The 25,592-nt window shown below is 41.3% G+C and overlaps 1 pseudogene; it reads right to left on the bottom strand.

The window, feature by feature from the left end:
• Positions 1-23,061: 23,061 nt before the first annotated feature.
• On the bottom strand, positions 23,062-25,010 carry LOC136793381 (tigger transposable element-derived protein 1-like; annotated as a pseudogene).
• Positions 25,011-25,592: the final 582 nt, after the last annotated feature.

Genomic DNA, 25,592 nt, shown 5'->3' with positions numbered 1-25,592 from the left:
GCTATGTTCTTCCCCTTTTACATGCTTTTTGTTGGTGATTTTGCTATTTAAAATCGCCTTCAGGGAAGAGAGAAGATGGTGGAAGAGTAAGATGCAGAGATCACCTTCCTCCTCACAGACACATCAGAAATACATGTACATGTGGAATTGCTCCTATAGAACACCCACTGAACGCTGGCAGAAGACCTCAGAACTCCCAAAAGGCAAGAAACTCCCCCATGTACCTGGGTAGGGCAAAAGAAAAAAGAAAAAAACAGACACAAAAGAATAGGGACGGGACCTGCACCAGTAGGAGGGAGCTGCGAAGGAGGAAAGGTTCCCACACACTAGAAGTCCCTTCATGTGCGGAGACTGTGGGTGGCAGAGGGGGGAGCTTCAGAACCACGGAGAAGAATGCAGCAACAGGGTGCAGAGGGCAAAGAGGAGAGATTCCCGCACAGAGGATTGGTGCCAACTGGCACTCACCAGCCCGAGAGGCTTGTCTGCTCATCCGCCGGGAAGGGCGGGGGCTGGGAGCTGAGGCTCTGGCTTCGGCTTCAGCTTCAGCTTCAGTCAGATCCCAGGGAGAGGTTTGGAGTTGGCAGAGTGAAAACAGCCTAAAGGGGTTAGTGCACCACGGCTAGCGGGGAGGGAGTCTGGAAGAAGTCTGGAGCTGCCAAAGAGGCAAGAGACTTTTTCTTGCCTCTTTGTTTCCTGGTGCGAGAGGAGAGGGGATTAAGCACACTGCGTAGAGGAGCTCCAGAAAAGGGTGTGAGCTGCAGCTGTTGGCGTGGACACCAGAGACGGGCATGGGACGCTAGGGCTGCTGCTGCCACCACCAAGAGGCCTGTGTGTGAGAACAGGTCACCCTCCACACCTCCCCTCCCAGGAGCCCGTGCAGCCCGCCACCGCCAGGGTTCCGGGATCCAGGGACAGCTTCCTCAGAAGAACGCGTGGCACACCTTGGGTTGGTGCAACGACACGCCGGCCTGTGCCAACGCAGGCTCACCTTGCATCCGTGCCCCTCCCTCCTCACGGCCTGTGCAATAGCTCCCGAATCAGCTGCTCCTTTAACCGCGTCCTGTCTGAGCAAAGAACAGACGCCCTCGGACGACCTACGTGCAGAGACGGGGACAAGTCCAAAGCTGAACCCCAGGAGCTGTGTGAACAAAGAGGAGAGGGGAAGGTCTCTCCCAGCAGCCTCAGAAGCAGCGGATTAAAGCTCCACAATCAAATTGAACTGCCCTGCATCTGTGGAATATCTGAATAGACAGCGAATCATCCCAAATTGAGGAGGTGGACTTTGGGAACAAGATATATTATTATTTTCCCCTTTATTTTCTTTTTGTGAGTGTGTATGTGTGTGCTGCTGTGTGAGATTTTGTCTGTATAGCTTTGCTTTCACCATTTGTCCTAGGGTTTGGACTGACCCATTTATTTGTTTTTTTTAATAAAACTTTTCATCTTAATAATTATTTTTTATTTTAATAACTATATTTTATCCTACTTTATTTTATTTTCTTCCTTCCTTCCTTCCTTCCTCCCTTCCTTCCATCCTTTCTTCAGCCCTTTTTAGCTTTCTTCCTTCCTCCCTTCCTTCCTCCCTTTCTTCCTCTCTTCCTTCCTTACTTCCTTTCTTGCTTTCTTCCTTCCTTCATTTCTTTCTTCCTTTCTTCCTTCCTTCTTTCCTTTCTTCCTTCCTTCCTTCCTTCCTTTCTTCCTTCCTTCCTTTCTTTCTTTCCTTTCTATTTTTTCTCCCTTTTATTTTGAGCCATGTTGATTAAAGGCTCTTGGCACTCCAGCCAGGTGTCAGGGCTGTGTCTCTGAGAACAAACTTCAGGACACTGGTCCACAAGAGACCTCCCACCTCCATGCAATATCAAATGGTGAAAATCTCCGAGATCTCCATCTAAACACCAAGACCCAGCTTCACTCAATGACCAGCAATGTACAGTGCTGGACACCCTATGCCCAACAAATAGCAAGACAGGATTACAGCCCCATCCATTAGCACAGAGGCTGCCTAAAATCATAATAAGGCTACCGACAACCCAAAACACACCACCAGACATGGAACTTCCCACCAGAAAGACAAAATCCAGCCTCATCCACCACAACATAGGCACTAGTCCCCCCAACCAGGAAACCTACTCAACCCACTGAACCAACCTTAGCCACTGGGGACAGTTACCAAAAACAACGGGAACTACGAACCTTCAGCCTGCAGAAAGGAGACCCCAAACACAGTAAGCAAAATGAAAAGACAGAAAAACACACAGCAGATGAAGGAGCAAGGTAAAAACCCACCTGACCTAACAAATGAAGAGGAAATAGGCAGTCTACCTGGAAAAGAATTCAGAATAATGAGAGTAAAGATGATCCAAAATCTTGGAAATAGAATAGACCAATTGCAAGAAACATTTAACAAGGACCTAGAAGAAATAAAGAGGAAGCAAGCAACAATGAGCAACACAATAAATGAAATGAAAAATACTCTAGATGGGATCAATAGCAGAATAACTGAGGCAGAAGAACGGATAAGTGACCTGGAAGATAAAATAGTGGAAATAAATACTGCAGAGCAGAATAAACATAAAAGAATGAAAACAACCGAGGACAGTCTCAGAGACCTCTGGGACAACATTAAATGCACAAACATTCAAATTATAAGAGTCCCAGAAGAAGAAGAGAAAAAAGGGGACAGAAAATATTTGAAGAGCTTATAGCTGAAAACTTCCCTAATATAGGAAAGGAAATAGTCAATCAAGTCCAGGAAGCACAGAGACACCCATACAGGATAAATCCAAGGAGAAACATGCCAAGACACATATTAATCAAACTGTCAAAAATTAAATACAAAGAAAACATATTAAAAGCAGCGAGGGAAAAACAACAAATAACACACAAGGGAATCCCCATAAGGCTAACATCTGATCTTTCAGCAGAAACTCTACAAGCCAGAAGGGAGTGGCAGGACATATTTAAAGTGATGAAGGAAAAAAACCTACAACCAAGATTACTCTACCCAGCAAGGATCTCATTCAGATTTGATGGAGAAATTAAAACCTTTACAGACAAGCAAAAGCTGAGAGAGTTCAGCACCACCAAACCAGCTCTACAACAAATGCTAAAGGAATTCTCTAGGCAAGAAACACAAGAGAAGGAAAAGAGCTACAAGAACAACCCAAAACAATTAAGTAAATGGTAATAGGAACATACATATCAATAATTACCTTAAATGTAAATGGATTAAATGCTCCCACCAAAAGACACAGACTGGCTGAATGGATACAAAAACAGGACCCATATATATGCTGTCTACAAGAGACCCACTTCAGACCTAGGGACACTTACAGGCTGAAAGTGAGGGGATGGAAAAAGATATTCCATGCAAATGGAAATCAAAAGAAAGCTGGAGTAGCAATTCTCATATCAGACAAAATAGACTTTAAAATAAAAACTATTACAAGAGACAAAGAAGGACACTACATAATGATCAAGGGATCCATCCATGAAGAAGATATAACAATTGTAAATATTTATGCACCCAACATAGGAGCACCTCACTACATAAGGCAAATACTAACAGCCATAAAAGGGGAAATCAGGGCTTCCCTGGTGGCGCGGTGATTGGGAGTCCGCCTGCCGATGCGGGAGGCATGGGTTCGTGCCCCGGTCCGGGAGGATCCCACGTGCCGCGGAGCGGCTGGGCCCGTGGGCCATGGCCGCTGGGCCTGCGCGTCCGGAGCCTGTGCTCCACGGCGGGAGAGGCCACAACAGTGAGAGGCCCGCATACCGCAAAAAAAAAAAAAAAAAGGGGGAAATCAACAATAACACAATCATATTAGGGGACTTTAACACCCCACTTTCACCAATAGACAGATCATCCAAAATGAAAATAAATAAGGAAACACAAGCTTTAAATGATACATTACACAAGGTGGACTTAATTGATATTTAAAGGGCATTCCATCCAAAAACAACGGAATACACATTTTTCTCAAGTGCTCATGGAACATTCTCCAGGATAGATCATATATTGGGTCACAAATCTAGCCTTGGTAAATTTAAGAAAATTGAAATTGTATCAAGTATGTTTTCCAACCACAACGCTATGAGACTAGATATCAATTACAGGTAAAGATCTGTAAAAAATACAAACACATGGAGGCTAAACAATACACTACTTAATAACGAAGTGATCACTGAAGAAATCAAAGAGAAATAAAAAAATACCTAGAAACAAATGACAATGGAGACACAACAACCCAAAACCTATGGGATACAGCAAAAGCACTTCTAAGAAGGAAATTTATAGCAATACAATCATACCTTAAGAAACAGGAAACATCTCGAATAAACAACCTAACTTTACACCTAAAGCAATTAGGGAAAGAAGAACAAAAAAAACACGCAAATTTAGCGGAAGGAAAGAAATCATAAAGATTAGATCAGAAATAAATGAAAAAGAAATGAAGGAAACAATAACAAAGATCAGTAAAACTAAAACCTGATTCTTTGAGAAGATAAATAAAATTGGTAAACCATTAGCCAGACTCATCAAGAAAAAAAGGGAGAAGACTCAAATCAATAGAATTGGAAATGAAAAAGGAGATGTAACATCTGACACTGCAGAAATACAAAGGATCATGAGAGATTACTACAAGCAAGTGTATGCCAATAAAATCGACAACCTGGAAGAAATGGACAAATTCTTAGAAATGCACAAGCTGCCAACACTGAACCAGGAAGAAATACAAAATATGAACAGACCAATCACAAGCACTGAAATTGAACCTGTGACTAAAAATCTTCCAACAAACAAATGCACAGGACCAAATAGCTTCACAGGTGAATTCAAACATTTAGAGAAGAGCTAACACGTATCCATCTCAAACTCTTCCAAAAGATAGCAGAGGGAGGAACTCTCCCAAACTCATTTGAGGAGGCCACCATCACCCTGATACCAAAACCAGACAAAGACTTCACAAAGAAAGAAAACTACAGGCCAATATCACTGATGAACATAGATGCAAAAATCCTCAACAAAATACTAGCAAACAGAATCCAACAGCACATTAAAGGGATCATACATCATGATCAACTGGGGTTTATTCCAGGAATGCAAGGATTCTTCAATATACACAAATCAATCAACGTGATACACCGTATTAACAAATTGAAGGAGAAAAACCATATGATCATCTCAATAGATGCAGAGAAAGCTTTTGACAAAATTCAACACCCATTTATGATAAAAACCCTGCAGAAAGTAGACATATAGGGAACTTTCCTCAACATAATAAAGGCCATATATGACAAACCCACAGCCAACATCATCCTCAATCGTGAAAAACTGAAACCATTTCCACTAAGATCAGGAACAAGACAAGATTACCCATTCTCATCACTATCATTCAACATAGTATTGGAAGTTTTAGCCACAGGAATCAGAGAAGAAAAAGAAATAAAAGGAATCTAACTTGGAAAGCAAGAAGAAAAGCCGTCACTTTTTGCAGATGACATGATACTATACATAGAGAATCCTAAAGATGCTACCAGAAAAAGACTAGAGCTAAGCAATGAGTTTGGTAAAGTAGCAAGATACAAAATTAATGCACAGAAATCTCTGACATTCCTAAACACTAATGATGAAAAACCTTAAAGTGAAATTAAAAAAACACTCCCATTTACCATTGCAACAAAAAGAATAAAATATCTAGGAATAAACTTACCTAAGGAGACAAAACACTTGTATGCAGAAAATTATAAGACACTGATGAAAGAAATTAAAGATGATGCAAATAGGTGGAGAAATATACCATGTTCTTGGATTGGAAGAATCCACATTGTGAAAATGACTCTACTACCCAAAGCAATCTACCGATTCAATGCAATCGCTATCAAACTACCACCGGCAATTTTCACAGAACTAGAACAAAAAGTTCACAATCTGTATGGAAACACATAAGACCCCGAATACCCAAAGCAATCTTGAAAATGAAAAATGGAGCTAGAAGAATCAGGCTCCCTGACTTCAGACTATACTAGAAGGCTACAGTAATCAAGACAGTATGGTACTGGCACAAAAACAGAAATATAGATCAATGGAACAAGATAGAAAACCCAGAGATAAACCCACACGTATATGGTCACCTCAACTTTGATAAAGGAGGGAAGAATATATAGTGGAGAAAAGACAGCCTCTTCAATAAGTGGTGCTGGGAAAACTGGATAGGTACATGTAAAAGTAAGTAATTAGAACACTCCCTAAAACCATGCATAAAAATAAACTCAAAATGGATTAAAGACCTAAATGTAAAACCAGACACTATCAAACTCTTTGTGGAAAACATAGGCAGAACACTGTATGATACAAATCACAGCAAGATCCTTTTTGACCCACCACCTAGAGAAATGGAAATAAAAACAAAAATAAACAAATGGGACCTAATGAAACTTAAAAGCTTTTGCACAAAAAAGGATACCATAAACAAGACCAAAAGACAACCCTGAGAATGTGCGAAGGGCTTCCCTTGTGGCACAGTGGTTGAGAGCCCGCCTGCCAATGCAGGGGACTCTGGTTTGTGCCCCGGTCTGGGAAGATCCCACATGCCACGGAGCGGCTGTGCCCATGAGCCATGGCCACTGAGCCTGCACATGTGGAGCCCTACCGCAAAATAAATAAATAAATAAATAAATAAGAATGGGAGAAAACATTTGCAAATGAAGCAACTGACAAAGGATTAATATCCAAAATTTAGAAGCAATTCATGCAGCTCAATAACAAAAAAAAACAGAAAACCCAATCCAAAAATGGGCAGAAGACCTAAACAGACATTTTTCCAAAGAAGATATACTGATTGCCAACAAACATATGAAAGAATGCTCAACATAATTAATCATTAGGGAAATGCAAATCAAAACTACAATGAGATATCATCTCACACTGGTCAGAATGGCCATCATCAAAAACTCTAGAAACAATAAATGCTGGAGAGGGTGTGGAGAAAAGGGAACACTCTTGCACTGCTGGTGGGAATGTAAATTGATACAGCCACTATGGGGAACAGTATGGAGGTTCCTTAAAAAACTACAAATAGAACTACCATATGACCCAGCAATCCCACTACTGGGCATATACCCTGAGAAAACCATAATTCAAAAAGAGTCATGTACCAAAATGTTTATTGCAGCTCTATTTACAATAGGCAGGACATGGAAGCAACCTAAGTGTCCATCAACAGATGAATGGATAAAGAAGATGTGGCACATATATACAATGGAATATTACTCAGCCATAAAAAGAAATGAAACTGAGTTATTTGTAATGAGGTGGATAGACCTGGAGTCTGTCATACAGAGTGAAGTAAGTCAGAAGGATAAAAACAAATACCGTATGCTAACACATATATATGGAATCTAAAAAAAAAAGTCATGAAGAGATTAGTGGTAGGATGGGAATAAAACACAGACCTACTAGAGCATGAACTTGAGGATATGGGGAGGGGGAAGGGTAAGCTGTGATGATGTGAGAGAATGGCAGGGACATATACACACTACCAAATGTAAATTAGATAGCTAGTGGGAAGCTGCAGCATAGCACAGGGAGTTCACCTCTGTGCTTTGTGACCACCTAGAGGGGTGGGATAGGGAGGGTGTGAGGGAGGGTGACACAAGAGGGAAGAGATATGGGAACATATGTATATGTATAACTGATTCACTTTGTTGTAAAGGAGAAACTAACACACTATTGTAAAACAGTTATACTCAAATAAAGATGTTAAAAAAAATACTCTAGAAACAATAAATGCTGGAGAGGGTGTGGAGAAAAGGCAACACTCTTGCACTGTTAGTGGGAATGTAAATTGATACAGCCACTATGGAGAACAGTATGGAGGTTCCTTGAAAAACTACGAATAGCACTATCATACGACCCCGCAATCCCACTACTGGGCATATACCCTGAGAAAACCATAATTCAAAAAGAGTCATGTACCAAAATGTTCATTGCAGCTCTATTTACAATACCCAGGACATGGAAGCAATCTAAGTGTTCATCAACAGATGAATGGATAAAGAAGATGTGGCACATATATACAATGGAATATTACTCAGCCATAAAAAGAAATGAAACTGAGTTATTTGTAATGAGGTGGATAGACTTGGAGTCTGTCATACAGAGTGAAGTAAGCCAGAAGGAGAAAAACAAATACCATATGCTAACACATATATATGGAATTTATGAAAAAAAATGTCATGAAGAGATTAGTGGTAGGACGGAAATAAAACACAGACCTACTTGAGCATGGACTTGGGGTTATGGGGAGGGGAAGGGTAAGCTGTGATGAAGTGAGAGAGTGGCATGGACATATATACACTACCAAATGTAAAATAGATAGCTAGTGGAAAGCAGCTGCATAGCACAGGGAGATCAGCTCTGTGCTTTGTGACCACCTAGAGGGGTGGGATAGGGAGGGTGTGAGGGAGGGAGACGCAAGAGGGAAGAGATATGGGAACATATGTATATGTATAACTGATTCACTTTGTTTTGAAGCAGAAACTAACGCACGATTGTAAAACAGTTATGCTCCAATAAAGATGTTAATAAATAAGTAAATAAATAAATAAATAAAATAGCCTTCATGCATATTGCTGAATTGCTGTCTAGTGTACCTAAGCACAAGACTGTGATGTTTTACAGAAAAAATATGTGTCTTTGATAAGCTTCATTCAGGCTTGAGTTACAGTGATGCTGGCCATGAGTTAAATGTTCATGACTCAACAACTTATATTAAATAAACTATCTTTAAACAGAGACACTCATAAAACAAAGCTATGTGTTGATCATTTGATAAAAGCATTGTTACCAGGGGCTCACACATACTTAAGTCTGTATTTCACCTGGAGCAGTGGTTCAGGATTCACTAATTTAGTGTTGGCAGCAACTTTATAGAGTGTAACTACTGTGAATAATGAGAATCAGCTGTACTTTTGTCTTTTTCTTCATAATACTGATCACACATTATAAGTATATGTCTATTTGTGTGATTTTTAAACATCAGTCTCCTCCAGCAGAATGTAAGCTTCAGAGGAACAGGGACTAGGATTTTTTTCATTTGATTAGATCCCCAGTACCTGATATTCCAGTGCTGGTGCTTGGTAAAAATTGTTGAATGAAAAATTAAATGAGTGAATGAATGAACAAAGTGCCTGTGGCTGTGTGTCACAGAGGAATACATGGGCAGGGAGCCAGGCAGGTCATTACAGAGAGAGATTGCAGAGTGCGGTAGGAGGGACCATCAGTCTGTTTCCCTTTTCCGTTATTGTAACTCTTGTCCTATACTGTTGACTATACTCAATGTATAATGTAAGGATTTTCCATTGAGAGTAAGACTTTTCAGGTGCCAAAGCAAAGTACCACCTTCCTCTAAGTAGTTTAACATCCTTTCTTTGTGCTGATAGTAAAAACAGTCAAAAGCAGCTCCTGTAACCTGGTGACTACAAATACCAGACAGATTTAGAAGGGACATGGGGTTTTCTTCCTCCTTTCCATTGGAGGCCCTAAATTGGCTCCCAGATGTAGTCACAACTCCTTTTGGGGTTTATATCTGTTAACATTCCCCAGGCAGGCCTGGAACACATCTCCACATTATGTGTATTGAAATTGAATCACTCAGGCCTTTCTAGGTGCCCTGACCTAACACAGCTAGACAAATATTTATTCATTTAGTAATCCCAGAAGGTAGAAAATAATCCAGCTATCAGAAAGCCATCTTAAGGAGCCAGCCAGTTGGGTCATTGTGGAAAGGAAGTCACAATAAGCACAAGGCCAAGTCAGGGAAGGCTTTATCTAACTTAGTAAAGGATTGTTTGAAAGCTGACCTTATAAGTAAGCAGAAATGGTAAGTAACCTGTTCTGTGGTCACATTTGGAGAATGATTTGAGGGTCATCAGGAAGGATCCTCCCACCCTTATTCCTTAGTAAGATCTTGTTTTACACCCAAATTATGTTCTTGGTTGTTCTGTTCCCCTAGACTAACCTTCCTTTTTTCTTTCAGCCTCATTAAATCTTACTTATCCTTCAAGGCCCTGCTCCTCCAAGAAGTCTCACTGGATGTTAGGTCTCAGTGCCCTCACTGTCAGACTGTCTGGGCATCCTAGGACTTCTTTGCATGTAATGACTGCCTTTATCAGTGATAAACAGTGATGCAACTAACATTGTATGGCTCTGTCGACATGTTTTCCTGAAGGATGTTATACACTATTGGAAACCAGGGAAAATGTCCAACATTTCCTCTGTATTCCCAACATTCTCTAGCACAATCTTCTGTACATTTTGGCCTTTGGTAAAGAGTTGTTCAAAAATGGAGTCAAGCAATCAACATTTGTAAAGCCTTCTGTGTCCACCCCACCTGGAACGGACCTCTCCTTCCCCAGAGAACTATATTGCCTTGAGAGTTTACTATATTCCAGAGACAACTCTGGATAAAGAAAGTTTGGATGGTAGGGTCTGATACAAATATGATCATGACCTGGGATTTACCTTCTCCACTGACCAAGCAAGAGTTGTTTTGGCACGTGGTACCAGCCCAAACACATTTGGAATGCAGATAGAGATGGTCCTTAGTGTCCTTAAATCCCTTTTTGGTCCCTTCTCCCTCTGAGATTCAGCACCCTCTTGCTCATGATCCCCCTACCCCCACCCCTATCCATTCCATTTAGCTGTGTTTACACAGTCCAAATACATGCAGGTTGCTATCGTTTCCCTCCTCATGCTTGCTCCAGTCCAGATTTAGTTTCTTTCATCGGTCTTCACCAATCATCCTGGCTGATTCTCCAGGATCATATTTCAAGATCTTCTGTAGGCCTCTCACTGCCAGTCTGCCCAGGTCAGGGTATTTTTCCTAATGACTAGAACCCTGGCTAGAGAACCAGATCTCCCTGTGCCCCAGTTGGACCTTGGGACAGTCCAGGCATCACCAGAAAGACCTCTGCAACTCGCCACAGGTTAAAGCCAACGCTTGGCTCATTGGTTAGCAAGGCCAGATATCTCTCAGCCCTGACATTCTTCAGCTTCCTCCTACCTCAGAAACATTTGTCTTTCTTAGATTAATTTTTTCCCAGTTACATGATTTATTTTGTGAGTATCCAAGTAGAATCTCTTTTGGCTATTTCCTGTGCATATTCTGAAGCTTGTTCTCTCTGCATGCTGCCCATGTCTCTATTTCTGTTTCTCTGCTTTTTTTTCTCCATGTCCCTTTCTGCTGAGTCTTCTCTCCTTTGTGAGGGTAAGTTACTCTCACTCATAGTAGTGTGAACTGTTCTAAAACCGATGGGAACTGTGGTTCTAAAGACCCCTTTCAAAAGTTCCAGACAAAGGGAGAATTGGTGCATCACTTTTAGGACTTTAGCAAAAGACCTCCACAGCTTATCTAAGATCCCTTTGGCCAGGGGCTGGGCATTGCGGTGCCTGGGCTCTGGCCTTATTTTCTACCTTATTTCTACCTCATTTCTACCTTATTCCCTATTTTTAGCTAAAATAAGCATATTACCCCTATCTTCAACCATTTTCTTACACTCTAGGCCAAGGTTTCTTTGGCATTCTTGACGTTTTAGGCCAGATAATTCATTGGTGTGCATATGTGTATATGGGGGGCGGGCTACCCTGTGCACTGTAGGAAGTCTAGCAGAGTCCTTGGCCTCTACTCATTAGGTGCCAATAGCACCCCCTACCCAGTTGCAGACTCTGACCCAGTTGTGACAATTTAAAATGTCTCCAAACATTACCAAATGTCCCCTGGGGCAGCAGTCCCCAACCTTTTTGGCACCAGGGACCGGTTTCATAGAAGACAATTTTTCCACGGACGGTGGGGGGAGGGGGGCATGTTTCAGGTCGTAATGCGAGCGATGGAGCGTGGCAGATGAAGCTTCACTCACTCACCCACTGCTCACCTCCAGCTGTGCAGTCCGGTTCCTAACAGGCCATGGACCAGTACCAGTCCATGGCCTGGGGATTGGGGACACCTGCCCTGGGGGACAAAAAACATCCCAGATTGAGGACCACTTCCCTAGGTTCCCTTGCCTTGGTCCCTAGTCCCTGACTGATATTCCCTTGTACTCCAGCCCTTTCCCCAGTCTCACTGGGACGTCACCATCACTTGGCTAATAAAGTCATCAGGAAAGTAGCAAAAGGAACACTAGACTTAGGAGAACTTGCTTTCCTTTGCTCGGTCCACCACTTAGCTATGTGATCCTGAACAAGTTACTGAATCCTCAGTTTCCTCATCTATAAAATGGAAACAATAATACTCCCACACCACAGAGTTTTGTGAGGATTAAATATCTTTCTTCTTTATAAAATCATTATTGCTAACCATTGCTTTTACCATTCATGGATTCAAAAAGTAAGATGACAGTGAATAGAGCCCAGGGTAGAGCTGACAGCCTTCGACAGTGCTGTAACTCACAGTGGTATAGGAGAAGAACACCACATATCTGGAAGGAAGAAGAATAGAAGCATTGGTTTGCAAAGCTAGTTGAGCATCAGAATCATCTGGAGACATTTTTGAAAGGACAGAGTTTTGAACTGTATCCTAGGTGTCCTGAATGCTGATATCTGGGTGTGGGACACAGTATCTGTACCAAACAAACTCCCAAGTGTATTCTCTTGACAAGCCATATTTGGATACCACAGAGTTAGATGCTCTCTAATATCCCTTCTAGCTCTGAAATTTGGTGATTGTACATTGTTATTTATCCTGGAAAATATTATACAAACTGGAATTGTACCTTCTGAGCATGATCTTAGGGAATTTTCTTGGAATTTTTTTCAGAGACTTTCAGAGTTGAAGAATGTCACCTTGTTCCAAGAGAATAAAGCAGCTTCTAGAGGCACGTTTGATCTTATAAGTAGGGAAGGAGGCAGCTCCATGAAGCTTCAATTGGCAGTTGTTTCCACTTCAGTAAAGAGCACAAATCTACAAACTGGCTGGTGAATAAGTTTCAGTCAATGGTCCACAGACCAGAGGGCAGACTAGGCCAGAATAGAAGGTAAGATTTCCAGTGGCCAGAGTCCTGAAAATCTCTCTGACTGGCTAGAGAGGTGACTGCAAGTTTGGTGCAGGAGGGTATGTAACCCCAAATACAGGGTTCAGAAACCCCAGTACAGAAAGAGAAAGGGCCTTTCTGTTCAAGAAGACTAGGTAGTTTGAAATGGATTGCATTGAATCTGTAGATTGCTTTGGGTAGTATAGTCATTTTCACAATGTTGATTCTTCCAATCCAAAAACATGGTGTATCTCTCCATCTGTTTGTATCGTCTTTGATTTCTTTCATCAGGGTCTTATAATTTTCTGCATACAGGTCTTTTGTCTCCTTAGGTAGGTAGGTTTATTCCTAGATATTTTATTATTTTTGTTGCAATGGTGAATGGGAGTGTTTCTTAATTTCTCTTTCAGATTTTTTCATCATTACTGTATAGGAATGCAAGAGATTTCTGTGCATTAATTTTGCATCCTGCTACTTTACCAAATTCATTGATTAGCTCTAGTACTTTTCTGGTAGGATTCTCTATGTATAGTATCATGTCATCTGCAAACAGTGACAGCTTGACTTCTTTTCCAATTTGGATTCCTTTTATTTCTTTTTCTTTTGTGATTGCCATGGCTAAAACTTCCAAAACTATGTTGAATAAGAGTGGTGAGAGTGGGCAACCTTGTCTTGTTCCTGATCTTAGTGGAAATTGTTTCAGTTCTTCACCATTGAGAATGACGTTGGCTGTGGGTTTGTCATATAACGTGTTTATTATGTTGAGGTAGGTTCCTTCTATGCCCACTTTTTTGAACCACCTCTTAGAGAAATGGAAATAAAAGCAAAAATAAACAAATGGGACCAAATGAAACTTAAAAGCTTTTGCATAGCAAAGGAAACCATAAACAAGACAAAAAGACAACCCTCTGAATGGGAGAAAATATTTGCACACAAAGCAACTGACGAAGGATTAATGCCCCAAATATACAAGCAGCTCATGCAGCTCAATGTCAAAAAAAGAAAAAACCCAATCCAAAGATGGGCAGAAGACCACAGACATTTCCCAAAGAAGATATACAGATTGCCAACAAACACAGGAAAGATTGCTCAACATCACTAATCATTAGAGAAATGCAAATCAAAACTACAATGAGGTATCACCTCACACCAGTCAGAATGGCCATCATCAAAAAAATCTAGAAACGATAAGTGTTGGAGAGGGTGTGGAGAAAAGGGAACCCTCTTGCACTGCTGGTGGGAATGTAAATTGATACAGCCACTATGGAGAACAGTATGGAGCTTCCTTAAAAAACTACAGATAGAACTACCATATGACCCAGCAATCCCACTACTGGGCATATACCCTCAGAAAACCTTAATTCAAAAAGAGTCATGTACCACAATGTTCATTGCAACACTATTTACAATAGCCAGGACATGGAAGCAACCTAAGTGTCCATCGAGAGATGAATGGATAAAGAAGATGTGGCACATATATACAATGGAATATTACTCAGCCATAAAAAGAAATGAAATTGAGTTTTTTGTAGTGAGGTGGATGGACCTAGAGTCTGTCTGTATGACAGACAGAGTGAAGTAAATCAGAAAGAGAAAAACAAATACTGTATGCTAACACATATATATGATATCTAAAAAAAATGGTTTTCATGAACCTGGGGTCAGGACAGGAATAAAGACACAGACGTAGAGAATGGACTTAAGGACATGGGGAGGGGGAAGGGTAAGCTGAGACAAAGTGAGACAGTAGGATTGACATATATACACTACCAAATGTAAAATAGATAGCTAGTGGGAAGCAGCTGCATAGCACCGGGAGATCAGCGCTATGCTTTGTGACCATCTAGAGGAGTGGGATAGGGAGGGTGGGAGGGAGACGCAAGAGGTAGGGGATATGGGGATATATGTATACATATAGCTGGTTCACTTTTTTTTTTTTTTTTTTTTCCGGTAAGCGGGCCTCTCACTGTTGTGGCTTCTCCCATTGCGGAGCACAGGCTCCGGACGCGCAGGCTCAGCGGCCATGGCTCACGGGCCCAGCCGCTCCGCGGCATGTGGGATCTTCCCGGACCGGGGCACGAACCCGCGTCCCCTGCATCGGCAGGCGGACTCTCAACCACTGCGCCACCAGGGAAGCCCCTGGTTCACTTTTTTATACAGCAGAAACTAACATAACATTGTAAAGCAATTATACTCCAATAGAGATGTTAAAAAAAAAAGCACCCTGACAAACCACATAAATGTTTACTTACTTTCTTGCTTTCTTCCTTCTTTACAAACCTGGTGAATGATTGAGGAGCTGACCCACAAACAACAGGGTATTGGCTTTGGGTTGTAGTACAACAAAAAATATATTTGGTTTAAAAACTGTGAATCACTATGTTGTACAGCTGAAACTTATATAATATTGTACATCAATTACACCTCAATAAAAATAAATAAAGCAATAAAAAAAGAAGACTAGGTAGACTTTGGAAGTGAAAAAGGACATAGCCCAGAACCTGAGGTTCTGTGTCTCAGTGGCTTGCTTTAGCACTGACTCCTTCACCCCAGGAATTGCTGAGGTATAAGAAGAAAGAACTGGGATGTTATGTTCCATTAGCTATGTCAGACAGGCCAACTTGTCTGAGTTACTCTTGGGTCAGAGTTCAATGTTATATAAAATTACCTGGATCTGTGTTGGTGTTTGTTTTGTTTGACCTTGGTTTCCTGGTAAAAACTTTTTCTGACATATTCCAAACTTGTCTTCACTGACCTACGGGAAAAGAAGGAATTTCCACACTGTATTAGTTTTCTATTGCTGTGTAACAAATTACCACAAATTCAGTGACTTAAAACAACACAAACTTATTATCCCACTGCTTCCATGGGTCAGGATACAAGTACAGATTATCTGGGTCCTCTGTTTAGGGTATCACCAGGCTGACATCAAGCCTGCAGGTTCATTTCAGGTCTTGTGTCCTCTTCTAAGGTCACTGACTTTGGAAACAATGTATTTCCTTGTGGTTGTAGGACTGAGGTCTCCGTTTTCTTTCTGGCTGTTGGTTGGGGACCACTCTCAGTTACTATAGGTTGCCCCCCATGTCTTTGCCATGTGGCTTCCTCCACAGGCAGTTCACAACATAGCTGTTTGCCTCTCCAAGACCAATAGGATAACCTATGCTGATTTGAATGTCTCTGACTTATTTTAAGTGCTCACTTGATTAGGTCAGGCCCACTCAGGATAATCTCCCTAAAATAAAGGCAACTGATTAGGGACTTTAATTGCATCTGCAAAATCTCTTCACAGCACCACCTAAATTAATGTTTGATTGAATAAGTGGGAGATGTGTATATCAGGAACGGGAAATCTTGGCAGACCATCTTAGAATTCTGCTTGCTTGGTCAAGAAGTGTGGCAACGGAGCCCAGAGAGAAAACTGTTCAGGGAAGTGGGTGGATTGTGTGATTGGATTGTTAGGCAAGTCTCTTCAGCAACATGGCTCCTCTTGGAGAGGAGAGGAATGCCTTTGGTTATAATCTCTACCACCCCCTCCTTGCTACCCTAAGTTGCTTATTTGGCTTATAGGGCAAATATTCCAGTCAGTTTTTTCTTTTTTTCAAGTTAGATTGGACTGTGATTTGAAACAGAATCAAGGGCAGTATTGTGTAGAAGAAAAACACTTCCTTTGATGAAGACTACTCTAGCCCTTTGCAAGTGTTCTGTCCAAGTGACCCTAACCATGATGCAGCAAAGACAGATGAAAGAGGAGTCACACAGGCAAGAAGGAAGATCTATGGCTTCAGGCCATTGTGACTGAGTGCTTAGGGGTGTGAAGGTTGAAGGAAGTTGTCTCTTTGGGGGAAAAGGATAAACTCCTATTGGTGTGGAGACCTCAGAAGACCTAGAAGACAATTCATGAATTTGTGTGTATGTGGCAATAAGGGGGGAAGGAGGAGATGCAATACTGGCACACTGGCCTGCTTCTCTTAGGAGAAATTGAATACATGGGATTTGTTGGGGTAAAACAGTAATAACATTTTTTAAAATTAATTATTGTTGGCTGCGTTGGATCTTTGTTGCTGCACACAGGCTTTTTCTAGTTGCAGCAAGCGGGGACTACTCTTCATTGTGGTGTGCGGGCTTCTCATTGCAGTGGCTTCTCCTGTTGCAGAGTACGGGCTCTAGGCGCATGAGCTTCAGTAGTTGTGGCTCACGGGCTCTAGAGCACAGGCTCAGTAGTTGTGGCTCACGGGCTTAGTTGTTCTCCTGCATGTGGGATCTTCCCAAACCAGGGCTGGAACCTGTGTCCCCTTCATTGGCCAGTGGATTATTAACCACTGCACCATCAGGGAAGTCCCAAAACAGTAATAATTTTTTAACTACTTTCTATACGCAGGCACTATTCTAAGTGTTTATATGTATTAACCCTCCCCCAAAGTTTTTGAAGTAGCTACTAATTTTATCCCCATTTTTTATAGATGAGGAAACTTGCACAGAGAAGTTAAATACAAATTATTCTAAATTCTAGTTAATAACATGCATGCTACAGTGTTTAGGAGCAAATGTGCTGATGTCTGCAACCAGTAAAATATTAATGGTAGAATCTAGAGGTAGATATATGGTTATTCACTGTAAAATTCTTTCAACTTTTGTATATGTTTGGAAATTTGAAAAAAGTTAATTGTCCAAGATCACACAGTTAGTAATGATGGAAACAGGATTCTAACACAAGTAATCTGGTTCAGAAGTATGTGTTCTTAACAACTATGCTAAACTGCTTCTCAGAAGCTGGTTTTCCAAGGATTTGTAATGTATTGAATGCTTGAAATCAGGTTGCTCTCTCAAGTCATTTGTTCTTTATAAGCTTTGCTGTGGAAACTATGGAACAGTGTAACAGTCTCCGATGCAAGGAGCTCAGGGTTTTGTTGGGGAGACAAGATGCACACACTTAAATCAAACTGAGAAGGGATAAAATGAGGAAGCAGAGCTCTGGAGGGAGACTAGTGAGAACTGAATTGAAAGCATTGATTGGGGCACTGGTGTTCTCCTCAAAGACAGGAGGAAAGAAAAGAGTGAGAACAAGGGTATAAAGTTTGAGATACCTGAGGTAGAGTGGAAGGAGTTTGGGTCTGATAAGACTATCTTGTAGGTATATATAGCAGATGAGATCATATGCCAAGAAAGAAGAGGTGAAGGCCAATGAGTTAAGGAAAGTGGACAAGAATTGAAACCATTGTTTTGGGGAGAGAACATGAAACACCTAGAAAATGTGTTGGACAGTAGGGAGATCCCAGTTGGTATCAGAGGGCAAATAGTTGCTGTGGTTCTATATTTCTTCAGTCAAGTTCAAAGTAATCTATTAGAAACAGGAAAGAACAGGCCAGGAAGTGGGGTAAACTTGGAAGAAGACAGGAAGGAGACCAAGGAGTCTAAGGTGACTTTGATATCTCCCTCTCCTTGAAAGTCCTCTGCTTGACATTGCTATTCATGTAATAATCTGGCTGTTCCCTCCATCCTGTCATTGGTCTGAAAATCTTTCAAACCTGGATGCCAGCTCTGACAACCCTACCTCTCAGATATTAGTTCTCTGCTGCCTAGATTTTGCCCTTAAGGCTTAATTCTTTCAAAGCTCACCAAATCAAGTAGTTTTTATTCTGTGCTTATTTCCTTGACCACTTTTCTCTGTGCTTACCTTCTTTCTAAGAACTGTCTTCCCTAGATTTTCATGATGACATTCTCTTGGTTCTCCTTCTGCTTTCTGACTGCTCTTTCTCAGTCTCCTTGGTTGAACTATCCGACTTCTTCCTCTCATTTCTCACAATAATTGGGCCCAGGAGCCCTTTCTTGACCCTCTTCCATTCTTGCTCTAGAGGTATCCCTCACATCTCTGACAAATCCTATTTACTCCTTTGGTTTAACAATGATCTCTTTCAAGATGAGTCTCAAATCTCTACCTCCAGACTTTACCTTTTCCTGGTGCTTTTTCTGGAGCTTCAGATATTCAATTGGCTGGTGAAACCTCCACCTAGATGTCCCTTAGGTAGCTCAGATCAAACATGTCTTAAACAACGAGTCACGTCTTCAAGTCTGTGAGTGTCTCTTTCCCCCATTACAGGTATGAGCTCCTGGAGGACAGAACCTGGGCTCCTTGGCTGTCTTTGTAGACTGGCGCTAAGCCAGCATCACAGTGAGAGGGGATCTTTTCCTTGCACAAGCCTCAGAAAAGGTGTCTTGATGGAGGAGTGAGTTAATAGCAGGTAGAAAAGAGGGCTGGGCGAGGGGGTGAGGATGGGCACTGCTGTGCTTTGTACATGGATGTGACTCATACACTTTAGGCACATTAGTCATTATGCCTCTTGGCATCCCTAGTCCCCCTACTCCAATGCTTGCTCATACACATATGGACTCATGCCCAGACCTTTCTCGTGTCTGCTTGGGAAGCACTCCACACACACAGTCTTCACATGCCACGTGCAACAGCCTCAATTTAAATAACCTTCAGACGCAGGGAACAGAGTGGAGGGTTCTGGGAAGGCAGTGCATGCTTTAACTGCTCCATTGTCCTTCTTGGAGCACTCTTATCTCCAGTCCCAGGGATTGACTGTGCCCTGGGACTGGGGCTGAGGAATTGTGGGCTTAACAAATTTGTTCCATACTTTCTGTCATTTTTTAAAAGGATTTTTCATTTTCTGTATAAAACCCTATAGAGGCAGGCTAGGAAGACATTATTACCTTTGCTTTCTAGAAAGAAAGCTTAGGCCTTAGGCCTAAGAAAACTTAGGCCTCACAAGAAGTGATTTGAGATAGAGGTGGACCTGCTCATTTCCAGCCCAAGGCACTTACTACTGTCCCACAAAGCTAAGCTCAATCAGTTCCTAGTGGCCCTGGTTCCTAATTCAGGTAAGCAGTCAGCACTTAAGGGGGGCGCTGCTTGGGCCAGGCTGAGCTAGGATTCTGTTTGCTTTGCTTAGGAGACGGTGGGGCATTTGGAGAGCAGGGGCCCGTGAGTTTCTGTGAGAAGGGAAGGAGGGGTTAGGATTTGGGCCCAGGAATTCCCATCAGGAATGAAACACTTTCCACCTGCTAGCGCCTAAAGCGCCTAACTCCGTCATGGAATTTGCGTGCAGACAGTTAGATCGGACTTTGGAAAGAAAGGATGAAAAACGAGTTTCCTTCTTTCTGTTCACAGAGGCCAGCCAAGAGCCAGAACTGCAGCCAGGTCTCTAGTCATGAACTAAACAGCAGAACCAGTTATCAGTTTCAAGTCTAACTGCCTCCTCTTGTAAGGACTTTGGAACTTGGAGAGGCTCCCTGACCCTTTATAAACCAGCAGAAAGAAGTATAATTGTCAAGACCACAGCTAGAATGGCAAGTATGCTCAAAGGTGAAGTGGGAGGTTGAAAATGCTGCTTAGAATGTATTTAATAATTTTATTATTTTAATTCTCTATGTAAAATTTTCTGGGAAAGACCTGATTTAGGGGTGTGGGAGAAGTGTGGGTTAAGTAGGCAATATCAAGGCACTGGGTGCCTTGGAATTTGGGGCTGGGAGCATAAAAAGATATAACTTCCTGGGGCCCAGGGAGCCCATAGATAACCATCACAAGACTGTACCAGGAGACTAACCCTCTAGTCAAGTCTTAAGAGGATGGGAGTTGAATATTTAACACGTGTCCCCGTCAAGACACCTGTCTTTGACTCTTGGCTCTTCCACCTAACTGTGGGACAAAAAAAAAAAAATTCTTGTCAGTCCTCTGGGTCTTGATTGCCTTTTATGTTAAATGAGGATGATGTTCTATGAAACAGAAACAGACTCACAGACATAGAGAATAGACTTGTGGTTGCCAAGGTGGAGGGGGTTGAGGGAGGGAAGGATTGGGAGTTTGGGATTAGCAGATGCAAACTATAATATAGAGGGTGGATAAACAACAAGGTCCTACTGTATAGTACTGGGAACTATATTCAATATTCTGTGATAAACCATAATGGAAAAGAATATGAAATAGAATATACTGTGTATAACTGAGTCACTTTGCTGTACAGCAGAAATTAACACATCGTAAATCAACTATACTTCAATAAAATAATTATTTTTTAAAACAGGGATGATGTTAATCTACCTCACAGGGTCATTAAGAGGATTACAAAGCCACACAAAGCCTGGTGCAAATATGAGGGGCCAATGTCGTTATTACCACATGGTCTGGCTTCTACTTAGCACCTCTAGGAGGGAATAAGGAAATCCCAGGATCAAGGGGGAAATATAAGTGAGTATATTTTAGTCTGGGTGACCTCTAAAGAGCAGAAATGTATGGTTGGTGAGACTAGAGCTCTTCCAATGATATATGTTCCCCTGGGTATATGTCCCCCTTGTTCTCAGGGTGGAGGTGCCAAGTTGGGCCTTCAGTTTGGGCCATAACTCCCTTTTGGGTGTCATCCTCAGTTACCTCTCTACCTGGTTGGAGTTTGAGAAGGCAAATAACACTAAGCTCAGGAGTTAGAGTCCTATCAAAAGGCAATCAACTTTATATCAAAATGAAGATTGACTCTATAAACACTGGCTAGGCCAACAATCAGCCCAGCCAGAGAGGCAGCATAAAGTCAAGGAAGAGAATTTGACTAGGAGTCAAGCCAGAGATTCTGCTCTGGCTCTGCTCTTGACCAGCTGTGAGACCTTGCATGAGTCTGAGAGTTGTATGAGGGAGAGGGAGTATGTGAGAACCCCTTCTAGGCTGTAAAGCAGCACATAAGTGGAAGCAGTTAATACTATTGCTCGTATTATGTAATGTAGGAAATCGTTATTTTTGTTACTCTACCCTCAAATGTGAGCTCTTTGGTTGCAAAGGGGACCCAACATGTTGGATTGATATATCCTATTTCCATTTATTAGATAAACAATTGAAAATGCAGGAACTATTGTTTTTATCATTATTATCACACTTGAAGAACAGGTTTATTCAATAGTGGAGGGAGACCTTAAAGATCTATTCCCACATACAGGGTTTATTTGAGGGGTAATGGAAATAGTCTGGAATGAAAAAGAGTGATGGTTGTACAACATTGTGAATATACTTAAAAACAAACAAACAAACAACTGAAATCACTTTTAAATGGCAAATTTTATCTCAGTTTCTAAAATTGCAACAATAAAAAAATCCCTGCCTAGAAGTCATAAAGGCCATGAAGCCTAGATCTGAAGCAGTGAGAACAGACCCAGAGCAGATAAGTCAAACATTGCTTCTTACTCTGTGAATTGTATACTTGTGAGAAATAAGGGAGTCTTTTGGGTGGTGTGTGTGTGAGAGAGAGAGACAGACTACTTAGATATAAAAGCAGTACATCCCAGAAATAGTTAAGATGCAGTAGTATTGATAATGGGTAAGGAAATGTTGTTCCCAGAACAGTTTGGGGTATCTTGACTGGAGGATCCCTATTGGCTTCAGGGACTAGTAGCTCAAATTTACTTATATGAGGGGTAAGGTAAATGCAAACTTAGATTGGCCAACCATTCTGATTTGCCCAGAATTGAGGGGTTTCCTGAGATGTGGCAACTTAGTTTCTTTCTTTCTTTTTTCAATTTTCTAAAAGATTTTATTTCCAGCATTAGTGAGGTATGACTGCAAATAAAAATTGTATATATTAGGTTGTCCAATGTGATTTTTAAGGAGTATGATGTGATGATTTAATAATATGTATACATTGTGAAATTATTACCACAACACATCCATCACCTCACATAGTTACCATTATTTTGTGTGTGTGGTGAGAATACTTAAGATCTACTCTCATAGCAAATTTCAAGTATACAATACAGTATTATTAACTATAGGGACACCTCAGAGATATTACGGGATTCCAGACCACTGCAATAAATTGAATATCAAAATAAAGTGAGTCACGTGACGTTTTTGGCATTCTAGTGCATATAAAAGATATGTCTACACTATTCTGCAGTCTATTAAGTGTACAATAGTGCTCTGTCTTAAAAAACAATGTACATACCTTAATTTAAAAATACTTTATTACTAAAAAACATGCTTGCATCGTCTCGTCATAACCTTTTTGCTGGTGGAGGGTCTTGCCTCCATGTTGCTGGCTGCTGACTGGTCAGGGTGGTGGTTGCTGATGACTGGGGTGGCTGTGGCAATTTCTTAACATAAGACAACAATGAAGTTTGTTGCATTGATAATGGCTCTTCCTTTCATGAATGATCTCTCTGTAGCATGCAATGCTGTGTGACAGCATTTTACCCACAGTAGAATTTCTTTCAAAATGGGAGTCAATCCTCTCACACCCTGCAATGGATTTATCAACTAAGTTTATTAAATGTTCTAAATCCGCTGTTGTCATTTCCACCATCTTCACAGCATCTTCACCAGGAGCAGATTCCATCTCAAGAAACCACTCTCTTTGCTCATCCATAAGAAACAACTCTTCACCCATTAAAATATTATCATAAGATTGCAGCAATTCAGTCACATCTTCAGGCTCCACTTCTAATTCTAGTTATCTTGCTATTTCCACCACATCAACAGTGACTTCCTACCCTGAAGACTTGAACCCCTCAAAGTCATCCATGAGGGTTGGAATCAACTGCTTCCCAACTCCTGTTAATGTTGATATTTTGACCTCTTCCCATGAATCACGAATGTTCTTAATGGCATCTAAAATAGTGAATCCTTTCCAGGAGGCTTTCAATCGACTCTGCCCAGATCCATCAGTGGAATCACTATCTATGGCAGCTATAGCCTTACAAAGTGTACTTAAATAATAAGACTTGATAGTTGAAATGACTCCTTGATCCATGGGCTGCATAATGGACAATGTGTTATCAGGCATGAAAATATCATCTCGTGGTCCATCTCCATCAGAGCTCTTGAATGACCAGGTGCAGTAATATATATATATATATATATATATTGTGTGTGTGGTATGCGGGCCTCTTACTGTTGTGGCCTCTCTCGTTGCGGAGCACAGGTGCCAGACGCGCAGGCTCAGTGGCCATGGCTCACAGGCCCAGCTGCTCCGCGGCATGTGGGATCTTCCCGGACCGGGGCACGAACCCGTGTCCCCTGCATCGGCAGGCAGACTCTCAACCACTGCGCCACCAGGGAAGCCCAGTAATATTTTTAAAGGAGTCTTTTTTTCTGACCAGTAGGTCTCAACAGTGAGCTTAAAATACTCAGTAAAACGTGTTGTAAACAGATGTGAGGTAATTCAGGTTTTGTTGTTCCATTTATAAAGCACAGGCAAAGTATATTTAGCATAATTCCTAAGGGCGCTAGGATTTTCAGAATGGTAAATGAGCACTGGCTTCAACTTCAAGTCACCAGATGCATTAGCCCCCAACAAGAGTCAGCCTGTCCTTTGAGACTTTGAAGCCCGGCACTGGCTTTCTCCTCTCTGGCTATGAAAGTCCTAGATGGCATCTTCCTCCAATAGAAGGCTGTTTTGAAATTCTATTGTTTAGCATGCCCTCCTTTATTAATTATCTTAGCTACATCTGCTGTATAGTTGGCTGCAGCTTCTATAATAACACTTGCTGCTTCACCTTGCACTTTTACGTTATAGAGATGACTTCCTTCCTTAAACCTCATGAATTGACTTCTGTTTGCTTCAAACTTTTCTTCTGCAGCTTCCTTACCTCTCTCACCCTTTATAGAATTGAAGACAATTAGCACCCTGCTCTGGATTAGGCTTTGGCTTAAGAGAATGTTGTGGCTGGTTTGATCTTCTATCCAGACCACGACAACTTTCTCCAAATCAGAAATAAGGCTGTTTCACTTTCTTATCATTCGTACGTTCACTGGCATAGAACTTTTAATTTCCTTCAAGAATTTTTCCTTTGAATTTACAACTTGGCTCTTTGGTGCAAGAGGCCTAGTTTTGGCCTATCTTAGCTTTCAACATACCTTCCTCAAGAAGCTTAATCATCTCTAGCTTTAGATTTAAAGTGAGAGACAAACGAGTCTTGCTTTCACTTGAACACTTAGAAGCCATTGTAAGGTTATTAACTGGCCTAATTTCAATATTGTTGCCTCTCAGGGAATAGGGAGGCCCAAGGTGAGGGAGAAAAATGGGGGAATGGCCAGTCAGTTGTGCAGTCAGAACACACACAACATTTGTCAATTAAGTTCACCATCATATATGGGCATGTTCTGTGGTGCCCCAAAACAATTACAAGAGTAACATCAAAGATCACTGATCACAGATCACCATAAGAAATATAATAATAAAAATTTTCAAATATTGGGTGAATAACCAAAATGTGACACAGAGACACAAAGTGTACAAATGCTTTTGGGAAAATGGTGCCAACAGACTTGCTCGACACAGGGTTACCATTAACCTTCAATTTGTAAAAACAAATACAAAAAAACAATATCTGTGAAGCACAATAAAGTGAAGCACAAGAAAATGAGATATTCCTGTATTGTAATCATAGTGATTTTTACTACTTTTTTCTTTAACCTTCACACCAGCTTTATAATTAATTAATCTGCTACATTTACTATGTATTTACTTTCCCAGTGAGGTTCATTCTTTCATTATGTATTCTTGTTAACATAATTAGCACCCTTT

The sequence above is a fragment of the Kogia breviceps genome, chromosome X, assembly GCF_026419965.1.
Source record: "Kogia breviceps isolate mKogBre1 chromosome X, mKogBre1 haplotype 1, whole genome shotgun sequence".
NCBI lineage: Eukaryota > Metazoa > Chordata > Mammalia > Artiodactyla > Physeteridae > Kogia > Kogia breviceps.
The sequence above is the reverse complement of the archived record's forward strand: the minus strand, read 5'-3'. Positions and strand labels throughout refer to the sequence as shown.